This window comes from Laetiporus sulphureus (genome assembly GCF_001632365.1).
Source record: "Laetiporus sulphureus 93-53 unplaced genomic scaffold LAESUscaffold_22, whole genome shotgun sequence".
In the NCBI taxonomy this organism is placed as follows: domain Eukaryota; kingdom Fungi; phylum Basidiomycota; class Agaricomycetes; order Polyporales; family Laetiporaceae; genus Laetiporus; species Laetiporus sulphureus.
Window position 1 is genome coordinate 438,419 of NW_024468531.1, and position 6,234 is coordinate 444,652.

A 6,234-nucleotide genomic window follows, 5' to 3' on the forward strand; every position below is an offset into this window, starting at 1 on the left:
CATTTGTAGGGCTTTAGTCATGTGACTATATTTCCCTCATTCTACGCTTGCTGGGCACCTTTCAGTTGTAGGCCCTTGTAGCAGCGTAGCCCGCTAGAGATCACGTGAGGACATGAGACTATATGTTGGATCTAGTCCTTTACAGGTAACCCATGTAACCTATTCTCTATACCAGCATATGTAATGTAATATGCTATGTGCATCAGCACCATCCGTGTAATATACAGATGTGCGCTTGGATACCTGGCTAAGTGATGTATAGCCTGGTCCAGTGCTTAGTGCTGGCGCTTAGGGTATTTATATGAGAATGGTTAGGGTCACAAGGACTGTATTTGTGACAGTACCCCCTTTTTAAGGCCTGAGCTCCGTCGAAGTGTTGGGCTTTGCTCCCACTTTCATGGAAGTTCTGCAGGATTATCATAGGACAGCACAAGTGACTAATATAACTGGATAACATTTTGCACGTCGGTTCGTTCCTTTTTGATCCAATTTTACTTCGTCGAGGTGAAAAGATCTAAGGTGCTGAAGGCACAATGAAGTGCAGCACATTCCGTTATTCAAATATCCATGCAGCAGGTTGTTTGTGTCCGACTTTGAGTATCTCAGTGATTTTATTTGGCCTTTTACATGCAAGGCGCAACTCATAGTCGTGAACACAAACTGATATCCTGCTATTAGGCATCGACTATTTGATTCAGGAATAGACGATCTTCCACCCAAGTGTGCTTATAAGGTCCTTTGAATCCTAGATTCTTCAAGGAGATATGTAGGTGAGAGTACTATGTGTCACTGAATGATCCGAGTCTCACAACTGGTCCGTGACGAACTGTTTCCTTAAGATCAATTGGAATTACTACTGGTTAGGTTTATTGCACTTTAATGGTGCTCAAAGCGGCCAGTGCTACCCATTCACAGCAGCATAAAGATTCCTTTTGATGGAAACGTGGTGTCGTCATTATTGCCAATCCTTATAATAGAACTTTATGTGTGCTGGGAGATACCTTTTTGAAGTTAGACAACAGGTCCTGAACGTTCTTTTAAAGTCAGCGATGCGGACTGTGGACTGTCTTTCTTCTTATTGGTATAGCACAAGTTTCTATTTTATGGATTATGGAATATTTTGATACATTTTGAGGAGCTTGTCTCTTATTTGCTCAATAAGGATCCGAAATCTTGAGGGTTATGTTCCGTCTTGAAGTTGGTTTTGACGTCTTTTGTAGACGTAGGTCTCTTGAAGCATGCACTTTTTATCGCATTGGGGTTCTTCTTGTTTGAACCGCGATTTATAATGCATGTGGTCATTGAATACACTAGTTCAAGTGGTAGTGAATGCTTGAAGGAATTGTCCTCATCTGGCGGAGTTTTCTCGAGAGGTTGCTATATATTTTATATTGCATCAGGACCTTTACTTTTTGGTCGCAATTTATAATATATGGCTAGCGATTTTTGCTTTTCTACCCCCTCTTCGAGGTTATGTTCTCCTGGACATAGCATTTTCACTTGTATCTGCCAGTGATGTGGACAATAGTCGTTTGAAAATTCAAGTTTGCTCTTTAGTTACCCTTCGTGTACTGAGGTCTTGTGCGCATATTAGGCAATTTATGTGTAGGAACGAGGTACTCGTAGATCGTGTGTGGCGGTTGCTCAGACCAACATCGGAGTACCAATGAATCAGAACCTTTATTGCTCATCCCCTTCGTCGTGTGGTGTTTTATATATTTTTCTTAAAAAGATGCATAATGCATAGAAAAATTGCATAAAGCATAAAACTTATAGCATTTGCCGCACTCCAGTGGATGTCGTCAGGTTATTTAGCTGATTTAGTCATTCGTTACTATTGCGCGCAAGAGCGTTGATCTCTTTTTGCTATTAGGCTCATTGATTAGTCCGTCGAAATACAGTTAAGTATTGCCAGACAGATTCAACTTTTTATTTTGATCAGGTGAAACATTCAGTGCTTTTGTCGAAAGACTCCCTTATTTGGTGTCCAAGTACAAACATCCTTGACTTTAATGGCGCTCAAAGCTGCCAGTCAGGATAATAGGTTTGACTTATATGAGGGACATAAGGCTGTAAAGTCTTCGAATATGAGGCAAGTTTCGAACTGATCATGTGAGCAGCAGTGAGAAAAGCTCTTAAGACAAGCGATGATTTGTACGCTTTGGTGGTACCGAATAGGTGGCAAGGTAATAAGGACAATGAATTATAATTCATTTTTTGTCTATCAGGCGTTCGTTGGCTGGTTAGGAATAGTAGAGCCTTTTACCGGTTGTAGTGGAGTCAAATCTCCATGAACACGGGATGCCTGATTGACTTATTATCCACATTGATGTGGTGTCCTTTTCCTCTGAATAATCAAGAGAAAGGTAATTTTTCAACCTTTACTCGCGGTTTATGGTGGTCACTGGCTCACTCGCATGTAGCCAGTTGATGTGTTTTGCTGATCGACCTGATCCTTCATGATGTGATCGATCGCAGGGATTAGAATCTTCCCATGGGTATTGCCAAGAATGTTTGGTCAGCATATTCTTGGTTTAATGAAAGTTCCCTTAACGAATGATTTTCGGCTCCCCAGCCTTATTCGCTGATTTAATGAAGGTATTGCTCTTATAAACCTTGGTGAATATCTCCGAATTTCTTTTTGTTGAGAAGGATCCGTTAGCGATTGAGCGGTTTCGATTACCGGGAGTTACATTATCATCTCCTATTATCTCCGGATGCCTTTTTTGACTAAAGATATTCATATTGGAGTATTCCATCCTTGTGATGTAAGGATGCTTTACCAGTCATGGCGGGCTTATTGTACTTTTTATGGTGCTCAAGGCTGCCAGTACTGCCTTAAATGACAAAGGTTAATTGAGTGCACGGGAACTTGATGTTGTGGTGTCATGCCCTTATTGCCTATTAAGCTCATGTCTTTTTATATGAAGAAGACTTTTATTGCACGAGAGGCGATACAGATGATTTAAATGAATTGGCTAACTAGGCCTAATTCTGCTGACAGGGCTTGACGAAATGCTTGCTATACAGCTTGCAAAAATACTTTCTGAACATCACAGAAAATTTGTATTTTCGTATAGCATTTCTATTCTTTTGCGACGGTGTGGAGTTATCAACCGTCGACGAGGCATAGATCGACTACAAGACCTTATACTGGCTGTCGATTATTTTCATTGATTGTGATTTAATCAATGGTGTCAACTTGTTTGCAAATCAAGTTGTTACACAACCTCGACTTGTATCTGTTTGGGATGTAAACAGATGCGCTTCTTCAGGTTATCCGTTTGTTGTCATTTTATATTGCTTCAGGGTCTTCTGATTTGACCACAATTTATAATGACTTGCATTGATTTCCTTCCTCGAGAATACGAAGTCCGTGTTGCCGGAGATTCTCATTAAGAGGAAGTGATCTAACTCTTGGATTGATCTGTGCAAATCCCTTTACACTAGCACGGTATGTGCCTCCTTTTTCTTTCTAATATTCGCGATATTCCATTACACCTTTATACCATTTTGCCTTTATTGATCGTCGATCGACTGTTCTACTGCACGTACTATAATCTATGCAGTGGAATCCTCCGTTTGCAATTCGGAGTTCTCAACGTGCGTACTTCAATCTACACGTCGATATCCTCGACCTTCCTGGCAGACGTACTACAATCTATCCACGAGGATACTGGGTTATTATCAGTTGGCCCAGTGAGTCATTTCTTGATGAGTGGCTTATAGGTTTGTGGTAATGGTATAAATCCATTTTCTTGTTAACATTGCTAATACTTCTATTGTAGAAACCGCTGTCGGTTCGAAGCATTATTGTGCGAATGTTTAACTAAGACTTTGTGTATTCGTTTATTGATATTGGACTAGACATGAGTTTGTTCAAAGCCTAGGTGACTACAGGTCCTTATGTTGAGGACGTCACAGATCTTGCCATGCATGCATACTTTAAACCATATGCAGTTAGCTTTGATCTAATGGCTAGGATTTTAACTCGTTGGCATAAACCATAAAAGTCTGCTTTATAGATGATCTAACCAGTCACACATATACACCCTTCATTCGAAGGATTTGTGTCTACGTGGTTGGTTTTATTGATCATGCAGAGGTTTATTGGTGTATTATTTGAATTGTGATTTGATTCGATACAACCTGCCAAAGATGTCTTTATCGGTGTCCGATATGTGTATGGCAACAGAAATGGTTGTGATATAACTGAGGCCGAACTCCCTTGAAGATAGACTACAGGCCCTGAACGTTTGTTTAGAGTCAGCGATGCTGACTGTGGGCAGTCTCTCTTTCTTGGGTACGGTGACTCGAGTTAGCCTTTGCTACTGGCTTATTGAGCTCGAGTCTGGTTTCTGTTGCTTATAAGTGTACGCCTTACGAAACACAGGATTGCAAATATTTTATATTGAAGTTAAGCAACATCATCTATAGGTCCTTATTTTATTGAAAGGACAATGACATTGATATAGGCTGCTAGAGCCCCACTAATTAAGCTTATAGCGGCTTCTTTGTTCCTCTACAAGTAGGAAAGTGCATCTACTTGTCTGGAGTGAACGTGAAGTCTTGCTTTCTTTAGTATTACTGGGTTGATTCATAAGAAATTCGTATAAAGGGTTGTGATGTAGCCACGAATTCTTGAATCTTGCAGCATCAAGGTCACTTGATAATGAGGAGGGTGTGTAATATATATGAGGGATGCAGTTGTGATGTAACTGCAACAATCGTTATCCGAAAGTCAATATAGAGGGCGCTCAAAGCTGCCGTTGCTTTCATAAGAGGGATAATGTATTCAATTGTTATGCCAGACATGTATTCTTCCTTTTATCTTTTATCATATTCTTTTTCCAATTTGACCTATTCGGAACGTGATTGGTACCGTGGGATGGAGGCGTGATATGCTCCTTTTTGTCTCGCGATTTGCACCTTACAGTACAGCTTCCTTTTTTGATGAAAGGATGAGCGATTCAAAGGTTTCGCGTCAAGGTCTGTAAGGATTTCTTCAATGGAATTAATCCAGTCCCACCAGTTTAGATAAGCTACTTGGTATTTTGTGACATAGTGGACTTCCTGAAGTCGCCACTGGTACCAAAGTGCTCCTGGTTGGATGAAGAATTCGATCTTGCGTTGTTCGAAATACCCTTGACCTGCCCATTGTCTGTACTGTTGCAAAGCTGATATAAGTCTTCGCTGATCACTTGTAGGAATTTGTTCCCAGAGCCCGAAGGTAGATATAGGCCAATACATCTTTACTGAAGATGTGGAGCATTTGATAAAAGGTGGAGTAAGCGGAATAGCGGCTCCGCGTTGCTCTCGTTCAAGATCCATAGTAATGTATATGGAGTAGAGTTAACTAGTGACGAATACGTGTAGTGGATGAAGCTACTGAGTACTATTGCTTGGTAGATAGAGTGACTCGGTATTCGTGCGTGAGTAATGCAATGATGGTTTGAAATCTTCGTGGTATGATTTATATATTATACGATGAGGGTATTCTCGTATATTATTTATATCGTTATACAAAGATTTCAATAGGTAGCTAGTCCCAAGCATCTTGTAAGCTTGCTTCTTGTTTGCAAGAGACAACAGAGAGAATAGACTCTTCGTACAAGACAGAACCTAAACCAGAGTTAAATGTATTTACACTGGTTACGCCGTAGCGCAGTCACAGCTTATATACACCCATCTGATCTAGTAAGACCCTTTGCTAAGGGATCTTAGGTGTCCGTACAGCGTCCAAGTGTTATTCTGCGAGATCGCACAAAGCATGGGTAGTGCCGATGACTGACGAAACATCAGGTGAAGATATAATACTGCTATCATGCAGGTGGACGCCGTACTTAAATGGACAAGCAGTGAGAGACGGCTTATGATGAGTTCTATCATAATGTCATGAACTACTAGGGAATAGTCTCCGAACACAAGCTAATGTGTTGGCACCTATGTAGTCCTGACTAGACATGAATTACCTCTAACATCCAGAACCAACTCGTAATGGTCGACGTGATATGGTGACTAGAGAGGGTGGTGGCAGGATAATGTGTATCACTACACAACTACAAGCAGGCCCTCAGTTGGGTGGCCTGAAGTTCCATGTCAGACGGTCATTGACCTGGATCGCTAGCCAGTCCCTTAAGACTCAGAGAGGAGTGAGCCCCAGGTGGGGAAGTATGATAGAACTGGGGATCTACTCCCAGTTGACCCTAGTATATATACAAGCAGGGGAGTACC